The sequence below is a fragment of the Chiloscyllium punctatum genome, chromosome 1 (genome assembly GCF_047496795.1).
Source record: "Chiloscyllium punctatum isolate Juve2018m chromosome 1, sChiPun1.3, whole genome shotgun sequence".
NCBI lineage: Eukaryota > Metazoa > Chordata > Chondrichthyes > Orectolobiformes > Hemiscylliidae > Chiloscyllium > Chiloscyllium punctatum.
Genome location: NC_092739.1, coordinates 96,303,790 through 96,326,913, shown reverse-complemented (window position 1 = coordinate 96,326,913; position 23,124 = coordinate 96,303,790). Strand labels below are relative to the sequence as shown.

Genomic DNA, 23,124 nt, shown 5'->3' with positions numbered 1-23,124 from the left:
GAACATCTCAGCTGAGCCCACAAGGGACAGCATGATCTCCCAGTCACCACCCATTTCAATTCCCCTTCCCATTCCCTCTCTGACATGTCCATCCTCAGCCTCCTCCATTGCCACAGTGAATCAGACAGCAAATTGAAGGAACAAGACTTCTTCCGCCTGGGCAGTCTACAGCCTGAAGGACTCAACATTACGTTCTTAAATTTCAAATAACCTTCCTTCCCATCCCCTGACTCTCTTCCTAGCTCCACCTCCTCCCTTCCATTGCACCGACTGACCCCTCATTCCAGCTACCAGTTAGATTCATTCCTCCCATCGATCCACCAACTGTGTTCATCTATCACTACCTCACCATTCTACCTCTCTTCCCCACTCAAAACCCTCATCTTTATCTGCAACTCCCCCTACCCTTACCTCCAATGTTATATCCAAAACTTTGACTTCTCCATTTCCTGATGCTGCCTTGCTTGCTGTGTTCATCTAGCCACCTGCTTGTCGACTCTGGATTCCAGCATCTGCAGTTCCTGTGCCTCACATATAGATAAGTGTGTAAAAAGGCATTTAGGCTGCTTGCCTTCAGTGCTCAGACCTTTAAGTATAGGAGTTGGGACGTTGTGTTGAGGATGTAAAGGATATTGATGAGGCGTCTTCTGAGGTATTGTGTCCAGTTCTGGTCTCCCTGTCGGAGGAAAGATATTAAGCTCGAGAGGGTTCAGCAGAGATTTACTAGGATATTGCTGGGAATGAAGAGTTTGAGTTATAAGGAAAGGCTGGATAGGTTGGGACTTTTTCACTGGATGTAGGAAGTTGAAAGTGACCTTATAGAGGTTTATAAAATAATGAGGGGCATGGATAAAGTGAATGTCTTTTCCCTAGAGTAGGGGAATTACAAGACTAGAGGGCATCTTTTTAAGGTGAGAAGAGAAAGATTTAAAAAAGAGATGAGAGGCAGCTTTTTACACAGTATGTGGAATGAGCTTTCAGAGGAAGTGATGGATGCAGATTCAGTTATAACATTTAAAAGACATTTGGATTAGTACATGAACAAGAGGTGTTTGGCAGGTTATAGGTCAAGTGTAGGCAGGTAGGGCTAGTTTAGATTGAGACTATGATTGGTATGGACTGCTTGGACTGAAAGGTCTATATCCATGCTGTATGATTCTATGGCTATATGCAAATATTCCCACACAAGCTAGCTGATGGTCCCTCAATCTGAGATGTAACTCAGTGCTTTAAGTTTCTGCCATGGGTTATCAAGTAACTGAATAGGCCAATTTGCCACTAATAGACCTTTGAGCACATGGTGAAAGACGTCCCAGAAGCTTATAGGATCAGGAATGCAGGAATTACTTCCATTTCTATTAATTTTTGCCATCCGCTCTGCCCTCATTATTAAGGTTCAGTCTCTGAGGAGTCACAAATCATGTTGAAAAGTGTGCAATTATCAGTAATTATCTGCCCTTCTGACTTTATGATAGAGGGAAGATCATTAATGAAGCAACTGAAAATGATTAGGCCTAGGACACTGCCCTCAGGAATTTCTACAGTGCTGTCCTGAAGCTGACATGATTGACCTTCAACAATTACAACTATCTTCTTTAGTGCCAGGAAAGACTTCAAAAAGCAGCCAATTTATTTCTGATTCTCATTGATTCCAGTTTTGCTGTGGCTCCTTAATCAACTCCTGCCTTGTTGTCAAGGGTACTCACTCTCATATCATCTTTTGACCATGTTTGGATCAAGGCTGTAATGAATGCAGGAACTGATTGGTGTTGATGGAGCCCAAACTGGGGTTCAGTGAGCAGGTTTATCCTGAGCAAATACTTTGATAATGATTGAGAGGTTGTTGACAGAACTCTATTGGATTGTCTTGCTTTGTGTCTACAGGACACCTGAGCAATTTTCTACATTGCTGGTTAGATGCTAGTGTACAATTGGTACTGAAACAGCTGAGCTAAGGGTATCGTTGGATCTGGAGCACATGTCTTCAGCACTATTGTTAGTTTGTTTCTCAGGCCCATACTCTATCAAGTTACTCCAGCTATTTCTTGATAATGACATGGAATGAATCGAATTGCCTGGTATCTGTAATGTTGGGAACCTGCTGAGAATCTTCCACTCAGCACCTCTGGATGAAGATGGATGTAAATGCTTCAGCTTTGCCTTATTTGTTATGCTCCCTATCAATGGAGGTGAGGGTATTTGTGGAGCTCCTCCAGTTGATTGCTTAATTGTCCACCACTATTCATGACTAGATCTGACATGACTGCAGGGCTCAGACCTGAACAGCAAGTTGTCAATTTGATGCTACAAATGCTATTTGTCACACAAGTAACCCTGTGGTGTAGCTTCACCAGTCTGACACTTCATTTTTAAATATGCCTGGTGCTGTTACTGGCATGCTGACCTCTACTCTCCATTGAACCCCAGTTGATCTTTTGGCTGGATCTTAATGATAAAGTGGGGCAATATGCGAGGCCATTAGGTTTACAGATTGCATTGTGTTCTGTTGCTTCCAATGCCCCACAGTGCCTCATGCAATCCCAGTCCTGAGTTGTTAGAACTGTTTGAAGTCATTCCCATTTAACACGGTAACAGTGCCTCTCAGCACAGTGCAAGGTTTCCTCAATATGTGGATAAGAATTCCTACCATTCCTATCATGGACACACACAGCTGTAACGATTAAATTAATGAGGTCAAGCAGGTTCATCCCTCTTGTTTGTCAGGGTTAGGGTTAGCGTTAGGATTATGGTTAGGGCTCAATCATTCATTATGATCTTGGCTGATCGTCCAACTTAGTACTCTGTGATGGCTTTCCCCTCATACCCTTTGATTCATTTAGCCCTGATTACAGAGCCAAAACAACAGAAAATGCCAGAGAAATGAATAATCAACTTTTATTGTGCTCCCTGGTCGTAATGAACATTGAATAATGCATGTCTTTATGGTTACCATGAAACAACAGTCAATTTCAAGTGTTGCATTATATTCAGTACAGAGAAGAATCAAAAAGATCCCCAATTTTAGGAAACTGTTGTAACTAGGAGAGATGTGGAGCGATGTTTCCTTTTATTGGAGAGTCCAGGACAAGAAGGCAAGAAAAATTATTTCTTCTCTCAGAGGGCTGTGAATTGGTGGAAATCTTAACTACAGAAGGCTCTCAAGGCTGAATTGATTACTGTTTTCAAAGCTAAGATAGACAGGTTTTTAACTATTAAAAGAATCAAGGTTTATGAGGAAAAGGCAAGAAGTCGAGATGTGGATTATCAGATTAGCCATGATCTAATTAAATGGTAGGGCAGATTTGATGAGCCAAATTGCCTATTTATAGGAATATAGTAACAGGAGTAGGCCATTCAGCCTCTTGAGCCTGGACTGCCATTCAATAATATTCAGGGCCTTAAGTATAGAAGTTAGGAAGTTCTGTTGCAGTTGTACAGGTTGTTGGTGAGGCTGCACTTGGCGTATTGTGCTCAGTTTTGGTCACCTTGCTATAGGAAGGATGTCTCTAAACTGGAAAGAGTGCAGAAGAAATTTACAAGGGTGTTGCCAGGACTCAATGGTCTGAGTTATAGGGAGAGGTTGGACAAGCTAGGAGTTTTTTTCTTTACAACGTAAGAGAATGAGGAGGAATCTTATAGAAGTGTATTAAGATCATGAGAGGCATGGATAAGGTGAATGCACTCAGTCTTTTTCCCAAGGATAGGGAATCAAGTACTAGAGGGCATCAGTTTAAGGTTAGAGGGGAAAGAATAAAAGGGAATCTGAGGGGCAATGTTTTTACTCAGAGGGTGGTATGCATATGCAATGAGCGGAAGGGTTGAGCCGGATATATTAACAACATTTAAAAGTCATTTGGCCAAATACATGGATAGGAAAAGTTTAGGGGGCAAGTGCAGGGAAATGGTGTTAGCATTGATGGACATTTTGGTCGGCATGGACCAGTTTGGGCCAAAGGGCCTGTCTCTGTGCTATAACACTCTATGACTCTCTATGAATCTAAGATCATAGCTGATCCGTGGCCTAATTTATTATGCCTGCCTTGGGCCCATGCCCCTTGATACCTCATTTAATAAAAAAAGGTCCATCTCAGATTTAAATTTAACAATTGAATTAACATATACGGCTATTTAAGGAAAAGTTTTCCAAACCTACCATACTTTCTAACACCTCTCCTGGATGGACTGGCCTTAATTCTTAGACTATGCCCCTAGTTCTAGAATCTTTAACCGGTGGAAATAATTTATCTACCCTGTCCTTCCCTGTTACTATCCTGAAGAGCTAGATTTGGGATCACCCCTTAAACTTTTAAGTTAAAAATCACACAACACCAGGTTATAGTCCAACAGGTTCATTTGGAAGCACTAGCTTTCAGAGAGCTGCTCCTTCATCAGGTGGTTGTGGAGAATAATTTTGTAAGACACAGAATTTATAGCAACAGTATACAGTGTAATGTAACTGAAATTATATATTGAAAAAGACCTGGATTGTTTATTACGTCTGTCATCTTTTAGAATGACCATGTTGGTTTCAGTTCTTTCATATGTAAATAACAAAACTTTCTTTAAAAGTTACATTCTCATATGAACTTTAACAATTGGTGTCATGTCAGCCAAGATAATGCATTGAAGGTGTGACTGCCCTGTGTGAGACTATCTGTGCCACAATGATCAAACTGATTCTTTTAATTTAACTTGTAATTCATTAATTTAATTTAATTTAATTTAATTAAACTTTTAAATTCTCGAGAATAAAGGCTTAATTTGTCTAATTGCTCTTCATAATCCCTGAAGCGCAGGTATCATCTCTGTAAACCTGCACTGAACTCCCACCGGGGCCAAAACATCCTTCCTAAGGTGTGGTATCCAGATCTGCTAACAGTACTCGAAGTGGGGTCTAACTCAGGTTTTGTATAACTGCAACATAATGTCTGCATCCTGATATTCCAGCCCTTTAGATATGAAGGTCAGCATTCCATTAGCCTTCTAGACTATGTTTTCAGCTGTTTGTGGCATTTTAAAGAGCTACACACCAGAACCCCTGATCCTATTGGTCTTCTGCTGTACTTAATTTTGTGTCTTTTGAAAAAAAACCTGATTTTTTTTCAATCAAAAATGGATTGCTTATGTTAGAATCCATTCGCCACAGCTTTGCCCATACATCTAATCTATCAATATCCTGTTGTAATTTTATGCTGTCATCCACTATTGCAATAACCTCACAGAGGGTGGTATACCATCACCAAGTTACCCTTTATTTACACGTGGAGAGTCCTTGACACTAATCCAGCTCCCTCAGAGCCAACTCTCAGAGTGAACAGAATCTCTGACACTCTTGCTTGTATCTGTCAGCCAGGGCTCCATAATTGGACTGACATTTCCAATCGGGGCACTCATATTCTGTGAGGTCCAGCTGGATGACCTCATTAAAATCACTGCATCTACAAAGCTACCCAAATTTATGTCATTCGCAAATTTAGGTATTGACATTTTAAGTCATTATCCAAGTCATTAATGAGTACTGTGAATAACTTAGGTCCCAACACTGATCCTGACGTGTTACCCATCACTTCCTCCCAATTTGAGCCCTTGCCCATTATTCCAACTCTCTGTTTCCTGCCACCCAATCAATTTCCTATCCATGTCAGTAATTTGTCCTCAAATCCATGTAATTTTACCTGAGCTAACAGTCTTGTGTGTGGGACTTAACCAAAAACCTTCTGGAAGTCCAGATAAACAACATCCTTTGACTAACCTATGTCCGCCACCTTTGTGACTTCTTCAAAATCTCTATGAATTCTATCAAGCATGACCTAACCTGCATGAATCTACACTTACTTTCTTTGATTAGTTTAATTTTTTAGGGATGATCAGTTACCCTATCCTCGATAATAAACTCCAACAATTTATCTACCACAGATATTAGGCTAACTGGTCTGTATTTCTCTGATTTCCCTCTGCCACCCTTCTTAAAGAACAGAGTGACATGGGCAAATTGCCAATCCAGAGGTACGACTGCTGAATCGAGGAAACTTTGAAAAAATGATGGTTAGGATATTGGATATGTGCTCTCCTGCCTCCTTTAATACCTGTGAATGGAAATCATCAGGTCCTGGGGATTTTTAATTCTTCAGTTTCATTAATTTCCCTATTATTGATGACTTCTTAAGCTAATGGTTTTTAGAATCTGTTCCTGATTCTCTGTTAATTTCTTTGGGACTTTCACCAAGCTAACTGACATGACTGCTACTTCTATGTTTCATGATCTAAAGACTGGAGAAATGTTTTTCAGTTTGGGGGAGAGAAATGTTATCGAATTATGCAAGATTTTTAAGGAAAATTTTTAAAAAGCCCAAAATATTACTTTGAATTAACTTACAGAAGTAGAAATTGGAAAGCAGATTAAGAGAAGAATATTTCTAGCACCAAGATCAGGTATATTTTGCACAAAAGCTGATAAACATGAGGAACAAAGTTTTAGATAAAATAATCATAGTGAAAATTATGATGTTCTCATGGAGTGATGCTCCAATTGATTTTAATGAATATATTTAAAGAATCTGAATGGTTTCACTCATCCATAATTATCTTGAAATCTTGTAATTGTCTTCATTTACTTGATTTGTAGTTATTTCGCAAAAGCATCGTGGACTGTTACTGTACTTTGTGTCGTAAATTGGAGAGCTCACAGAGTACAGTGGGATTCTGTATTGTATCCAGTACATGCTTAATAATGAAAAGAATTCATTGTGCACCCTGTGGTCTGCTGTCCCAGAATACTTTATACATAAGGTCATGTTTCAGTTCGTAGTGAGCTGAAATACTGTTTTGTATAAGGCACAAGAGATTAACTTTTAACAATCTTGTCCTTGCTGAAAATTGACGTGTGAGCTGGCATTGATCACTGATCAAGAATTATGAATTGAACCTGACATGGATTTGTTCATTGCTAGATGAAAAGTACTGAGGTGGAACCTACACTCGACCAACAAACGTCGTGTGCCCGAAACATCGATTCTCCTACTCCTCGGATGCTGCCTGACCTGCTGTGCTTTTCTAGCACCACACTCTCGATCCTGAACTCCAGTATCTCACTTTCTCCTATTTTGACATTGCTAGTCATGTTAAATCATGGTTAGTCTGATTGTGGTAGAAAGTGAGGACTGCAGATGCTGGAGATCAGAGCTGAAAATGTGTTGCTGGAAAAGCGCAGCAGGTCAGCAGCATCCAAGGAGCAGGAGAATCGATGTTTTGGGCATGAGCCCTTCTTCAGGAATGAGGAAAGTGTGCCAAGCAGGCTAAGATAAAAGGTAGGGAGGAGGGACTTGGGGGAGGGGCATTGGAAATGCGATAGGTGGAAGGAGGTTAAGGTGAGGGTGATAAGGTGAGGGGGATAGGCCGGATTGGGGGTGGGGGCGGAGAGGTCAGGAAGAAGATTGCAGGTTAGGAAGGTGGTGCTGAGTTCGAGGGTTGGGACTGAGACAAGGTGGGGGGAGGGGAAATGAGGAAACTGGAGAAATCTGAGTTCATCCCTTGTGGTTGGAGGGTTCCTAGGCGGAAGATGAGGCGCTCTTCCTCCAGCCATCGTGTTGCTATGGTCTGGCGATGGAGGAGTCCAAGGACCTGCATGTCCTTGGGGGAGTGGGAGGGGGAGTTGAAGTGTTGAGTCACGGGGTGGTTGGGTTGGTTGGTCCGGGTGTCCCAGAGGCGTTCTCTGAAACATTCCGCAAGTAGACAGTCTGTCTCCCCAATATAGAGGAGGCCACATCGGGTGCAGTGGATGCAGTAAATGATGTGTGTGGAGGTGCAGGTGAATTTGTGGTGGATATGGAAGGATCCCTTGGGGCCTTGGAGAGAAGTAAGGGGAGAGGTGTGGGCACAAATTTTGCATTTCTTGTGGTTGCAGGGGAAGGTGCCGGGAGTGGAGGTTGGGTTGGTGGGGGGTGTGGACCTGCCGAGGGAGTCACAGAGGGAGTGGTCTTTTCGGAACACTGATAGGAGAGGGGAGGGAAATATATCCCTGGTGGTGGGGTCCAGACCATAGCAACATGACGGCTGGAGGAAGAGCGCCTCATCTTCTGCCTAGGAACCCTCCAAACACAAGGGATGAACTCAGATTTCTCCAGTTTCCTCATTTCCCCTCCCCCCACCTTGTCTCAGTCCCAACCCTCGAACTCAGTACCACCTTCCTATCCTGCAATCTTTTTCCTGACCTCTCCGCCCTCACCCCCACTCCGGCCTATCACCCTCACCTTATCACCCTCACCTTAACCTCCTTCCACCTATCGCATTTCCAACGCCCCTCCCCCAAGTCCCTCCTCCCTACCTTTTATCTTAGTCTAGTCTGATTGTGGTCACAATTCCACGTTCCTGTACTCCCCAATAACCTCTGACTTCCTTGTTAACCAAGCATTTACCTACCTCAGCTTTAAAGGACTCTGCTTCTACAGCTCTATGGGAAGAGTTCCAAAACTCCTTCTTCTGTCTCGCTAATTGAAAGACATCTTATTTTTAAATAGAGTCTCCTCATTCTAGTTTCTCTCACAAATATCCTCATGATAGGATAAATAGACAAGGTGTTTTCCCTGAGTTGGAGGAGTTCAGAACTAGCGGGCATAGATTTAGGGTGTGGGAGAAAATATTTGAAAGGGACCTAAGGGGCATCTTTTTTATGCAAAGGGTGGTGCATGTATGGAATGAAGTGGTGGAGGCTCGTACAATTACAACATTTAAAAGGCATCCGGATGCGTATATGAATAGGAAGGGTTCAGAGGGATATGGGCCAAGTGGTGGCAAGTGGGACTAGATTTATTAGGATATCTAGTAGGCATGGACAGGTTAGATTGAAGGGTCAGTTTCTGTGCTGCATAACCCTTTTACTCTATGTGAATAGTATATATTTGATTGTAAAATCAAAGGAATGGTTATTGCTCATGGAACTCACTGTGAGATAGGCAAGTCTGAGATTTTATGAGCAACAATGTAAAAATGCCATTCTCCAAGGATGTCAAAAAAAGATGCCTGTAAAAGTGTTGTGATCTCCATGGAACTAACTTCCTCAAAGGTCAAGGGGGTCTCTTTTGTGCAGCAATTCAAACTGCCAATCATAATGAGGTATTCTCACAGTCAGCAAAACAGAAATTCAAAGGTACTGAATCCATTTACTTTGGATTTACAGTTTCAGACAACAAAATTAATGATTTAATTGGTGTAAAGCTAAAATAAAAAATAATTACAAACTAATAATGTGGAACATCTATCATTTCACAAATACAGAATTAATCTGTCGGGTGAGTAAGATTTTTTAACTATAATTAGGAAATATATTTTCCATTAAAATTTCAATTATCAGGAAATGCCAGAGAATTTGAGAAGTACTTTGCATTAGTCTTCACAGTAGAAAACATTAATATTATTCGAAGAATACTAAACGCAAGTGTGTGTGTGTGTGTGTGTGTGTGTATGTATGTGTCTGAGACAAAAAGGCAATTAAGTCCCCTCGTCCTGAGGGGTTGCAGGAGGGTTGTATCTAGAGGAGATAGCTACAGAGATAGTTATCTATTACATGTGTCTTCTATCAGATTATTTATTCCTCATCCCTTATTCCTGCATTCTTTATGAAAACGCTTGCCATTTTGGTGGATGAATGGCCAAATTAACTATGTCGTCTTAACATGATCAACTTTTTCTCTTCTAAATTTCTCACCTCAATGTATATAATACTTCTTTAATTTATTTAGTGAAGAGGTTATGATCCATGAAAGGAATATGATTGTTTTCTTGAATTTGTAAATTGCAAATTCACAGATTTTCGAAAAACTCATCATAATTTCCATATCCATATTTTTCACCTATGGACTACTTAATGAAAATGGCATTTCATTGATTACTATAGCCATAAGAACAAACACATTTGTACAGGTTATTTTAAAGAAAATACTATCCTTTTTAAAAATGTTATTATCTTATCATCTCCAAATTGCAACTAATGGAACTCAAAAATTCTTTCATTTTGTGCTGAGCTTTATTACTTACAGAGTCTAGGTAGTATTTAAGCTGGTCTGTTCCATACACTGTTGACATGCAACTGCTGTACAAAATGAACATTTAAAAGATTCTACCAGCAACACAGTCATCATTGGGCTGAAACATGTTATGACAATTACAATACTCTCTCTTTCATCCATATCTTCACTTTCTTCTTCTGAATTTTCTGTTTGATGTTTAATTTTGAATAATCTAGTTTAATGTTTAGGACAGTTCATGTCATAATAATACTTTGAATCATACCTGAAACAATGATTGACTCCACCTTAGGCATTTTGGATCTTCATATTTTATTCTCTTTGTTTCTCAAAATTGTCAGAAGCATTTCTGTCTTCATGTCCCTTAGTTAAAATTCTACTTTCATACTTTTGTCTGTGTCACACATTTTGACCCTGTCTCGCCAGCATGTTAAATTGCATCTCCATTTTCTGTCATTTGACCAGTTGCCCACTTGCACCATAAATACAAGTTAAAAAAATGCTTTCTAAGGAATCGTTTTTAATGCTTCCAAACGTTGTTCCAATGGTGTGTATTTGTCTGCAAATTTGTCTCCCATTAAAACTAGAAGTTTGTATGAACTCAACACTTTGGCAGAGTCAGAGGCAGGGTTACTGGACTCAAAACATTGACTCAGTTTTCACTCCAGAGATGCTGCCAGTACTAAGTTTCTCCAGCAATTTCTATTTTTGTTTCACATTTCCAGTATCATCTGTTCTTTGTTTTAACTTAAATACCAGCACACATCAGTGAATTTCCAAATAGAATTTCTGCAGTCTTGCATACAATCTACTGAATCCCATAATTTATTTTTCTAAGGAACTATCTTCAATCTTTCTGAATTTATCTCAATCTGACAATATCTCATAAGTAGTTAATAAATACTTTTTTTGATATACTTAACAATGGAAGTTAATAATTTGATTAAATCTTCATCCATGACAAAATCATCAGTCTTGAATTCTGAAAAGAATGTGTTTCTTTTCCTGTTTTTGAATAGTAACAAAACAGCCAAGGCCACACCTTGTTTCTTCTTCAGTAAAATAACACCATGGATCCCCATAGTTGCTTCATTCTCTCACAGGTCAAAGCGTTCACATTCAGCAAACAGAGGTGGGGTAATCATGCCCCATTATTTTAGATTGTTATTCAGCTATCTCTCTGAGTTTTTCTCTGTTTACTCTTGGTTAGAATAATGCTTGGAATTACAAACAGCTAACTTGTATATGCTACAAGTGTCAAAAACCAAAAGTTCAAGGTTGTTTCAATAGAGCCAGGCATATGCTTTTCTGATTGGACTTTTACTCCAAATCACCTATTACAACACACCAACCATTTGATTATTATTCTTCTTTATTATTTACTTTATTATTCACACATGCACACTAACAGTCATGTTTTCACCCAATTATCCCCTAATTATCATGGCTCCTGTTCCTTAGTTTCACTTGCTTTCAGGTATCTCTGCCAGTCTCTATTAAATGATAAGAACCTCCGATTAATTGCCTGACATTATAGCTTCTTTGTCTTTATCGTACATCCTAGAACTGCAACGCCAGCCCTTCAAATGACCTGAAGTTCTCTAGTTATTGCAGTGCCATTGAGAAAGTTCACCATTGATGGCATCACTATCAGTCCTTAATAAGGAACAAAGGAGGAGGTCATCCTGGAATGTAAGTGGAGTGAATTTGTCAGGGACAGTCAGAGAGCCCCTAGCCATGGGAAGGGCATAAGTTTGCGATAGCAAGCAGGAGGCCAATGGAAGATCAAGTGGGGGCAGCCCTCACTCCAGGCCTACAGGCAGGCTGCCGGCCTAAAAGACCAAGCTGTCTGGTCCAAAGATAAGTGAATTTCCTGTCAGCTATCCTGTTACTGCTAAATTACCAGTACATACAGACACACAATGGGTATGGCACCCTCTGACATCCCACCTGATTTTATACCTATTTGTATGTAAGCCTTGTCCCAAGGGGAGCATGAAGTTATTGCATTTAATTATTTTCTATTTTAAAGCAAAGGGTATAATTCTTAAAACTAACAACATAGGTTTCTCACACATAGCATGACATTTCTGTAGAAAAATGGAATTGGATTATTTTTCTGTATATTCTGTTTTCCATGCCAGTTGGCAGTTATGTACACTATTCTAGAAGTTCTCTAATAAATGGCACACAGAGCAGGCCATAGAATCAACTTATAGTCTAATTTACTAATTCTAAAACTGACTCCAAGGATAATTAGTTCTTATCCTGTTATTTAATTAAATCATGATATAAAATAAAATGATTTTTCCATCTCACAAGCTTGTACTTAATAAAACAGTTTATCATGAAGACTTTTATCAGAACATTTTCCAAAGTTAAGATACTTACTAATACAACATTTCCAACTACCAACCAACATACGTCCTGAATGTTTCTGTTTGTTATGAATGGCATACCTTTTGTAGAACAAAGATGAGAAGGTAAGACAAAATGAAAATGCAAAGAACTGCAGATGGTTTAAATCAAGAACAAGAACACAAGTTGCTGGAAAAGCTCAGCACATCTGGCAGCATCTGGGAAGAAAAATGAGAGTTAACGTTTTGGGTCTGGTGATCCTTCCTCAGGGTCACTGGCCCCGAAATGTTAACTCTGATTTTTCTTCCCAGATGCTGCCAGATGTGCTGAGCTTTTCCAGCAACTTGTGTTTTTTTTATTGTTGATGATGAGAAGGTAAGAGGTTATTCAGCCCATTATGTTTCACTGCCTGGATATTCTAAATATAAATCCAAAGCCCAATGCCTTGTAATTCTTTCTGCCTAAACTCTTTTTCAATATGGAATGGCCTCTTCTTCAACTATTTCATAGTTTAAGCAGTCTGCAGTATCTTACATAAGGAAACATTGGACAGAATATTATAGGGGTCTGACCAATGTGGCTTATGGCAAGATTCATGGCAGCAACAGATGGTAAGTCTGGTGAGGCCTATCTTGACATCAGGAGCATCTTGTTCTATCTTTTATGCTTTTTGCAAGTGGCATGAAAAGTTTCTCATAAGGCAGTGATGCGTTGTCAATTAAGGAGGGTTGTAGCTTGTTAAATGCATTGTCTGAAAACAGCTGGGGCTGTATTCCCTGGAGTGTCAGAGGCTGACAGGTGACCCTATCTAATTTTTTAACATCATGAGGGGCATGAATAGAGTAACTAGGTACGGTATTTTCCCTGGGTTGGGGGAGTCTAGAACAAGATGGTATAGGTTTATGGTGATAAGGAAAAGATACAAAAGGGACCTAAGGGACAACTTATTCAGGCTGAGGGTGGTCTGTGTATGGAATGAGCTGCCAGAGTAAGGGGTGGAGGCTGGTACAATTACAGCATTTAAAAGACATCTGGATGTATATATGAATAGGAAGCGTTTGGTGCGATGTGTGCTAAGTGCTGGCAAATGAGACTAGATTAGATTGGGATATCTGGACAGTATGGATGAGTTGGATTGAAGGGTCTGTTTTTATGTTGTACACCTCCATGACTCTACAATGATCCAACTCATCTCAGTATTCAGCTTTCTATTTTACCAAACTCTGAATGGTCTCAAGCCAAAGTGCAGCTCAGGCACAATTCTCCAGACACCAGCTGTATGTACACCTCACCCACAGATTTTGGCATCCAACCTGTGCCAACTCCTCATGACCATCATGGCACCTCTCTAATATACTCTGGTATTCAAAGGACTGAGATATCAAACTCCAAAACTATTCTTGTTTGACAAATTCCCCAACCAAACTTGTCTGGGGACCAGTTCCTAACTCTTCAGTGATTTTTCCATAAAAATTTCTCCCTGCCGCAACACTTGAGGTGCTGCAAGTTGGTTTTCGAAAGTAAGAATGTGTCAATGTATTTAAATTTGCCGATCCTGCTATTTTTGAGAGGAAGTACTAAAATCTCAGCGGTCCAAGCCCACTTCAATAGTGATGAATTGACACTGGGAAGATTTTGAATCAGAATTTATTCTAAATTGAGGCCTAAATTTTTGCCCCAGTAACAAGGCTCTCAGTCACATTGAAAGTGATAGACAAGCCTGGAAATGGAAAGTACCACCCCTCAGCAAGGCACTTTCCTTTTCTGCAGCAGAGGAAATTTGCACATGCATGCACAGTTCTTAAAGGCAGCTACCCACTGAAATCATTAGATGCCTCAGCTGAAAAAGGATTTTGGTAGGGTTAGAACATGGAGATTAAATGTGGTTAAAACAGATCTGAACTTTGAGCATTTCTTTGTAAAAACAGGGTATCCTATGGAGAAGTAAGTTTTGTGTTTATATCTGGTTCCAAGACACCTTTCAGGAGTTAAAGTGCCTTTGATGGAGGTCAGATGCCCTGATGAATTTGGGCATAAATGTGCATAGCTGAAAAATGTGTTGCTGGAAAAGCGCAGCAGGTCAGGCAGCATCCAAGGAACAGGAGAATCGACGTTTCAGGCATAAGCTCTTCTCCTGAAGAAGGGCTTATGCCTGAAACATCGATTCTCCTGCTCCTTGGATGCTGCCTGACCTGCTGTGCTTTTCCAGCAACACATTTTTCAGCTCTGATCTCCTGCATCTGCAGTCCTCACTTTCTCCATAAATGTGCATAAACTCATATTTAAAGTTCATTTGAACTGTGAACAGAACTGTCAAAATCAACCATCAAAATTATCAGAAGTACATGTCAAAGTGACCTGTTGAGAGGTCCTGGCAGATTATTTAAGAGGACCTCTTAAATGAAGCCTATAAAGGCCTTTCCCCTTTAAATTCTTGAAAAAAACACAAAAGTTGATAAGAAGTTTGCTATTTTATTCTGGCTGTTGACATAAGCCAGAGGGTTTCCTTTACTGAATTAATGCTGCAAGACTAGTTTCACAATCATTTATTATCATGTTAAAAAATCACACAACACCAGGTTATAGTCCAACAGGTTTAATTGGAAACACTAGCTTTCGGAGCGATGCTCCTTCATCAGGTGGTTGTGGAGTACACAATTGTAAGATACAGAAGTTATAGCAAAAGTTTACATTGTGATGTAACTGAAATTATACATTGAAAAATATTTTCAATGTATAATTTCAACCGGCATCTCCAAATCATTTATTATCACAATAGGGTAACTGCCATTACAAAGCTTGATTAACAGCTGTGAGTGCTTGATGTGGGACTATGAATTCCATTGTTTGCTATTATAAGGGATTTTACACTTTGCATGAAATACTTGTTGCTATAGCTGGCAGAAAGTAACTGTAATAAATAAATATTTATGATCTTTTTTCAATGCAGTTAAGTCTACAAATCTGATTTCTTCATCAGTCCTGAGGTCTGCTGATACTGGGGTTAGTTGGCAGTGTTGATATAATGTTAAAATGTGGTGGGTGAGGTAATGATTTGACACTATATTGGTATGGAGCCTGTGTGGAGTTTAGCATAGAAAATTTGAGGGCCATGGCGAATGGGTAGAGGGACATTGTTTGACATGCATCATGCATCATGGGTTGGTATGGCGGGGGCATGGGGAATGTATGGATGGTTGAGAACTAGAGTGGTGTTTCAGGTTTTATTCTTTATTGTTAAACTTTCCCTGAGCCACACTTTGTACCCAGCTTGTGGCATCCTCTTCTCTCATTCCATATTCACTTAACCTGAATTCTAATGTAATTCAGCCTTCAGACTGGAAATGCAATGTCTGGGCAGCCAGAGTTGGGTTCACAGAGCTGGGAATTCTCCTGACTCTGCACAACTGACTTGGGAATATAAAATCTGAACCTGAATGTTCTATCAGCAATCCTAGGTAAACCATTTGTTGGAGACATAACCGGTAACTCCATTTTCTGTACTGGACTTTTACAATTCTTAGGCAGGATCTAAGAAACCCATTTTCCAATTTATATTAATCCTGGCTTCTCACTGTATACAAGTCTCAGTTCCAAATGTGCTCTATACTAGGATAACCTTTTATTTAAAAAAATAATTTTACAAAGCAACTTGATGCCATTAACGTCATGAGTGGCAGATGGAGTTTAATTTAGATAAATGTGATGTGTTGTATTTTAGGTAAGGCAAATCAGGGCAGGACTTATACACTTAATGATAGGGTCTTGGGGAGAGTTGGCAAACAAAGAGACATAGACGCAGGTTCATAGTTTCTTGAAGATGGAGTCACAGGTAGACAGGGTAGTGAAGAAGCCTTTGATACGCTTGCCTTTATTGATCAGTGCATTGAGTATAGTTGTTGTAATGTCATGTTGCAGTTGTACAGGACATCAGTTAGGCCACTTTGGAAACACTTTATTCAATTCTGGTCTCCCTGCTTTTGGAAAAATGTTGGGATGGCACTGTGGCTTAGTGGTTCGCACTGCTGCCTCATAGAGCCAGAAGCACAGGTTCAATTCCACCCTTGAGGCAACTGTCTGTATGAAGTTTGCACATTCTCTCCATGTCTTCGTGATGTTCCGCCTGGTACTCCAGCTTCCTCCCACAGTTAGGTGGATTGGCCGTGTGGGTTAACCATGGGAAAGGAAGCGTAGCAGGGATGGGGTTGGTTCTGGTGGTTCTGGCACTTTGGAGGATCAGTGTGGACTCGATAGGCCAAATGGCCTGCTTCCACACTGTAGCAATTCTATGAAAAACTTGAAAGGGTGCAGAAAAGATTTAGAAGGATGTTGCTAGGGTTTGAGCTGTAGAGAGAGGCTGAATAGGCTGGAGCTGTTTTCTCTGGAGTGTTGGAGGAGCGGGGTTTATAGATGTTTATAAAATCATAAGGGTTATGGATAGGGTGAATAGTCAAGGTCTTTTCCCCATCGTGGGGGAGTCCAAACTTAGAGGTCATAAGTTTAAGCTGAGAGGGGAAAGAATTACAAGAGACCTAACGGGCAACCTTTTTACACAAAGGGTGATGCATGTATGAAATGAGCTGCCAGAGAAATTAGTGGAGGCTGGTACAATTACAATATTTAAATGCATCTTGATATATTCGTGAATAGGAAGGGGGTAGAGTGATGTGAGCCAATTGCTGACAAATGGGACTAGATTAATTTTGGATATCTGGTTGGCATGGATAAGTGGATCCAAAGGGCCTGTTTCTGTACAACCATATGACTCTATGACTTTATGACAAACATCAAATTTCAAATGAACATGCACTCTCATCACTGACCTTCAAACCCACAAACCCTTACTAGGTACTGCCTTTTGATAACATAGAGTCATAGAGTCATAGAGATGTACAGCATGGAAACACACCCTTCAGTCCAACCCATCCATGCCGACCAGATATCCCAACCCAACCTAGTCCCACCTGCCAGCACCCGGCCCATATCCCTCCAAACCCTTCCTATTCATATACCCATCCAAATGCCTCTTAAATGTTGCAATTGTACCAACCTTCACCACATCCTCTGACAGCTCATTCCATACACGTACCAACCTTTGCGTGAAAAAGTTGCCCCTTAGGTCTCTTTTATATCTTTCCCCTCTCACCCTAAGCCTATGCCCTCTAGTTCTGGAATCCCCGACCCCAGGGAAAAGACTTTGCCTATTTATCCTATCCATGCCCCTCATAATTTTGTAAACCTTTATAAGGTCATCCCACAGCCTCTGACGCTCCAGGGAAAACAGCCCCAGCTTGTTCAGCCTCTCCCTGTAGCTCAGATCCTCCAACCATGGCAACATCCTTGTAAATCTTTTCTGAGCCCTTTCAAGTTTCACAACATCTTTCCGATAGGAAGGAGACCAGAATTGCACGCAATATTCCAACAGTGGCCTGATCAATGTACTATATAGACACAACATGACCTCCCAACTCCTGTACTCAATATCCTTTTCCACAGTAAATACTGATGCAAAATATTCATTTAGTATCTCCCCCATTTCCTGTGGCTCCACACAAAGGCCGCCTCGCTGATCTTTGAGAGGCCCTATTCTCTCACTAGTTACCCTTTTGTCCTTAATATATTTGTAAAAACCCTTTGGATTCTCCTTAATTCTATTTGCCAAAGCTATCTCATGTACCCATTTTGCCCTCCTGATTTCCCTCTTAAATATACTCCTACTTTCTTTATACTCTTCTAAGGATTCACTCGATCTATCCTGTCTGTACTGACATATGCTTCCTTCTTTTTCTTAACCAAACCCTCAATTTCTTTAGTCATCCAGCATTCCCTATACCTACCAGCCTTCCCTTTCACCCTGACAGGAATATACTTTCTCTGGATTCTTGTTATCTCACTTCTGGAGGCTTCCCATTTTCCAGCCATCCCTTTACCTGCAAACATCTGCCTCCAATCAACTTTTGAAAGTTCTTGCCTAATACCGTCAAAATTGGCCTTTCTCCAATTTAGAACTTCAATTTTTAGATCTGGTCTATCCTTTTCCATCACGATTTTAAAACGAACAGAATTATAGTCGCTGGCCCCAAAGTGCTCCCCCACTGACACCTCAGTCACCTGTCCTGCCTTATTTCCCAAGAGTAGGTCAGGTTTTGCACCTTCTCTAGTAGGTACATCCACATACTGAATCAAAAAATTGTCTTGTACACACTTAAATTCCTCTCCATCTAAACCTTTAACACTATGGCAGTCCCAGTCTATGTTTGGAAAGTTAAATCCCCTACCATAACTACCCTATTATTCTTACAGATAGCTGAGATCTCCTTACAAGTTTGTTTCTCAATTTCCCTCTGACTATTAGGGGTCTATAATGCAATCTCAATAAGATGATCATCTCTTTCTTATTTCTCAGTTCCAATCAAATAACTTCCCTGGATGTATTTCCCGGAATATCCTCCCTCAGCACAGCTGTAATGCTATCCCTTATCAAAAATGCCACTCCCCCTCCTTTCTTGCCTCCCTTTCTATCCTTCCTGTAGCTTTTGTATCCTGGAACATTAAGCTGCCAGTCCTGCCCATCCCTGAGCCAGGTTTCTGTAATTACTATGATATCTCAATCCCATGTTCCTAACCATGCCCTGAGTTCATCTGCCTTCCCTGTTAGGCCCCTTGCATTGAAATAAATGCAGTTTAATTTATTCGTCCTACCTTGTCCTTGCCTGCCTTGACTGTCTGACTCACTTCTGTTCTCAGCTGTACCAGTCTCAGATTGATCTCTTTCCTCACTATCTCCCTGGGTCCCACCCACCCACCTTACTAGTTTAAATCCTCCCAAGCAGTTCTAGCAAATTTCCCTGCCAGTATATTAGTCCCCTTCCAATTTAGGTGCAATCCGTCTTTCTTGTATAGGTCACTTCTACTCCAAAAGAGATTCCAATGATCCAAAAACATGAATCCTTCTCCCATACACCAGCTCCTCAGCCATGCATTCATCTGCTCTATCCTCCTATTCCTGCCCTTACTAGCTCATAGCACTGGGAGTAATCCAGATATTACTACCCCTGAGGACCTCCTTTTTAAATTTCTGTCTAACTCTCTGTAATCTCCCTTCAGAGTCTCAACCTTTTCCCTTCCAATGTCATTGGTTCCAATGTGGACAATGACCTCCTGCTGGCCCCTCTCCCCCGTGGGAACATTCTGCACCCTCTCTGAGACATCCTTGATCCTGGCACCAGGGAAACAACACACCATTCTGCTTTTTCTCTGCTGGCCACAGAAACGTCTGTCTGTGCCTCTGACTACAGAATCCCCTAACACAATTAATCTCTTGGAAGCCGACGTACCCCTCGTTGCATTAGAGCCAGTCTCAATACTAGAAACTTGGCTGTTTGTGCTACATTCCCATGAGAATCCATCACCCCCTACATTTTCCAAAACAGCATACCTGTCTGAAATGGGTATAGCCACAAAAGACTCCTGCCCTAGGTGCTGATCTCCCTTACCCTTCCTGGAGTTAACCCATCTATGTGACTGGATCTGAGACTTTCCCCCCTTCCTATAACTGCCATCCATCACATATTGTTGCTGTTGCAAATTCCTCATCATTTCTATCTGTCTCTCCAACCGATCCACTTGATCTGATAAGATTCGCAGCATTTATGGCAGATATAATCCACAGTAACCCTTAAACTCTCTTTAAACTCCCTCATCTGACAAGTAGTACATATCACTGTAAAGGCCATTTTTGCTCCTTCACAATCTACTGACCCAGAAAATAACACTTTCTTATTCCTCCACAAACACTGCCCCAGATTAAATTAATAGCTATGGCTTATATTTTAAGTTTAATCAAGAGACTTATCTCCAAAAATATATAATCAAGAAAGAATCCACTGTACCCGCTACTGCACCCTTTCTCTTGGACAGACTTAAAACAACAATTAACTTACCTGATTCTGTGCTGTGAACTTCGCCCAACAGTTCCTCCAAGATTAGTTGTGAATTTCATGTTCGCCTTCATCCTTTTCTCCATGTTATGAAAAATCCACTTGCAGGAATACAATTTACATCATTAAAATTTGCCAATTCATAAAGAAAATTCATAAAGAAGACAATCATTAATTTAATGTAGTCAAAGCAATAACATAAAGCATATTAAAACCTGGCATTGTGAAGTTCATTGCAATGTCATGTGCACATACCATGTGCATTTTCTGTCTGTTTTCCATCCCAGTTTTAGAAAGAAAGCTCTTCCAGATACTCTTCCTATACAAAATGGCTTTATAAATAATGGCTCATTTATTCTTCTTGAAAAGTCCTGTGTTTAGATGGCCTACATTTTTGCAGACAGAGTTCTGCTTCATGTTTTAGTAACTGATCCTGACTAGCTTCAGGCAGCAAAGTGCCTGTTGATGTGTGCACACAGAGTCAGGAAGCTGACTGAACATAGTAAGTACACAATGGCTCAATCTATTGTGAAACAGTGCATGAAAAATAAGATCAGACTTGTGCTTCAAAACAGTATAAGTCAAACCATTTCAAATTATGTTTTAGATAATAGCATTAGATTAAAGATTTTCAGTCAAAATCTGATTTTTTTGTGTGTGTATTGCACATATAGTGTAGTTCTGATACGGGGGGGGCGAAAGTTTGGTGTTTACCAAAATCACATTTATTTCAAAGTCCATGTTAATTTCCACATTTGCCTGCTGACAGAATATATGCCTTGAATCATGTCACATTTATGCAAATCAAAGGACAATAATATCAATGGGTATTATATTATTTACTCCAGAATTGTATCTGGCTCGTTATCTAAGCATATTTATGAAAGCAGCAAGTTGTTGAGTTTACAGTCCTTAAATTCCCACAAACTTTGTGTAAAATGTTGGCATTGACTGAACCAGTTCAAAAAATAAATATTTTGTCATCTTTGTAACTAAGAAAGCATTTCAGAAATTTCCGGGAGAGGACTTTTTTTTACACTCTTTTAACGTGAAGGGCTGAATGTTCTCACTCTTTAGCAAAGTGTCATTTTCAGTGAGATTCAGTGTAACTGGTCTGCCATGGCCCGTGTTAACTTTTGTCTCCTAGTCGTCTGCCCTTTAACTCATTTATACAACTGGCTCTCCAGAACACAGCTCATAGGATTTTGTGCCAGGACTGGCAGAGAGTGCACACCGCTGCTAGAACTTTGCAATGTTAACATCGCTGGTGCCACACTTCAACCCTGGCCCTTAGCGTTTCAGTTGCTGCAGACCTGAAGCTGGTCTTCACAAAGTCATCAAAAAGGATGTGGCAGAGAAAGGCAACTTACTCCCTTGCTTTACCCCAAAGAGAAAAACTGCAACTGTTTCCACCCACTTTGCATGCAGTGTGAGCATTTAGTTCCATTATTACACTAATCTTTATTCATTTGTGGGAGTTGGGCATTGCTGGCTAGCCAGCATTGATAGCCCATCTCTATTTGCCCATGAGAAGGTGGCGGTGAGCTGCCTTCATGAATCGGTGCAGTCCTTTTTCTGCAGGTTGACCCACAATGCCGGTAGGGAAGGAATTCCAGGATTTTGACCCAACAACTGTGAAGGATTGGCAGTATATTTCCAAGTCAGGGTGGTGAGTGGTTTGGAGGGGAACTTGCAGGTGGTGGTGTTCCCAAGTACCTGCTGCCCTTGTCCTTCTAGGTCAAAGTTTCGTGGGTTTGGAAGGTGCTGCCTAAGGATCTTTGGTGAATTTCTGCAGTGCATCTTGTAGATAGTACACACTGCTGCTACTGAGTGGCAGTGGTGGAGGGATTGAAGGTTTGTAGATGTGGTGCCAATCAAGCGGGTCGCTTCATCCTGGATGGTGTTTGCCCCCTGATAACCATTGATTCTAGTTTTGCCAGGGCTCCTTGATGCCATACTCGGTCAAATGCGGCCTTGATGTCAAGGGCTGTCACTCGCATCTCAACTCTGAAATTCAGCTCTTTTGTCCATGTTTGAACCAAGGCTGTAATGAAATCAGGACTAATGACTTTGGATCAAAGACAGCAAGTTTTCAACTTGGTGGCTTCATGAGTAAGTTGTAGGTTCCAATGAGATGAACAATGATCTCTCCATCCTTCATGTTCCTTTCTGTGTTACTGTCCCTGCACGTCTATTGACCTTTCAGCCTTCCCACTCCTTTTCCATTGAGCCATTTTCTATTAGAGCTAAAGCTCCCCCTTTTCCTTCGAGGCCATAAACTCACTTCATGTTGAGGTTAGAGTGATTGCAATTTGTGAAAACTCCCATCCTCCAGCTTTCTGTGCCCTATTATGTACCATGGGATCCCACACTTTTATCCAAAATTGTCCCTTTTCATCATCATCATTCTCTCGGCACCCAGTCCAATGAAGCCCATCCCCAGATTTGAACTTCCTGTTTTCTCCAAGACATCATGGACTGCCCTGAGAAGTACTCTGACATTTAATACTCAAGCTCCCATGACAAATGGCCCAAATGACTTGAACAGCACCAACTGTTACTAGCCCAACCCCTGTATGGATATCTCCACAGCACCCCGACTGATATCACTGATCCCAAGATTGGTTGCACATCACCTGCAAGACTGACCGTGTCCCAGTTGTCAGACTGCAAGGACATAGACCTCTATGCTCTGACCAGATGACTGTGGCCAACTGAGGTCCAAGTGCACCAGAAAGTTCTGGAACTGGAATTCAATGCCATGAATGGCATTGGCACATCAATTGTCATGCACACGCCTTCAG

At 40.8% G+C, this 23,124-nt stretch overlaps 1 long non-coding RNA gene across 1 annotated transcript in view; it reads right to left on the bottom strand.

The window, feature by feature from the left end:
• LOC140477424 (uncharacterized) overlaps positions 1-20,738 on the bottom strand; it is a 41,254-nt gene extending 20,516 nt beyond the window's left edge. Inside the window, exons 1-2 of the long non-coding RNA XR_011960723.1 lie at positions 20,576-20,738; positions 20,324-20,421 (exon numbers count right to left, since the gene is read on the bottom strand). This is a non-coding gene — a long non-coding RNA (uncharacterized lncRNA). The remainder of the gene's footprint in view (positions 1-20,323; positions 20,422-20,575) is intronic.
• Between the last annotated feature and the right edge of the window lie 2,386 nt (positions 20,739-23,124).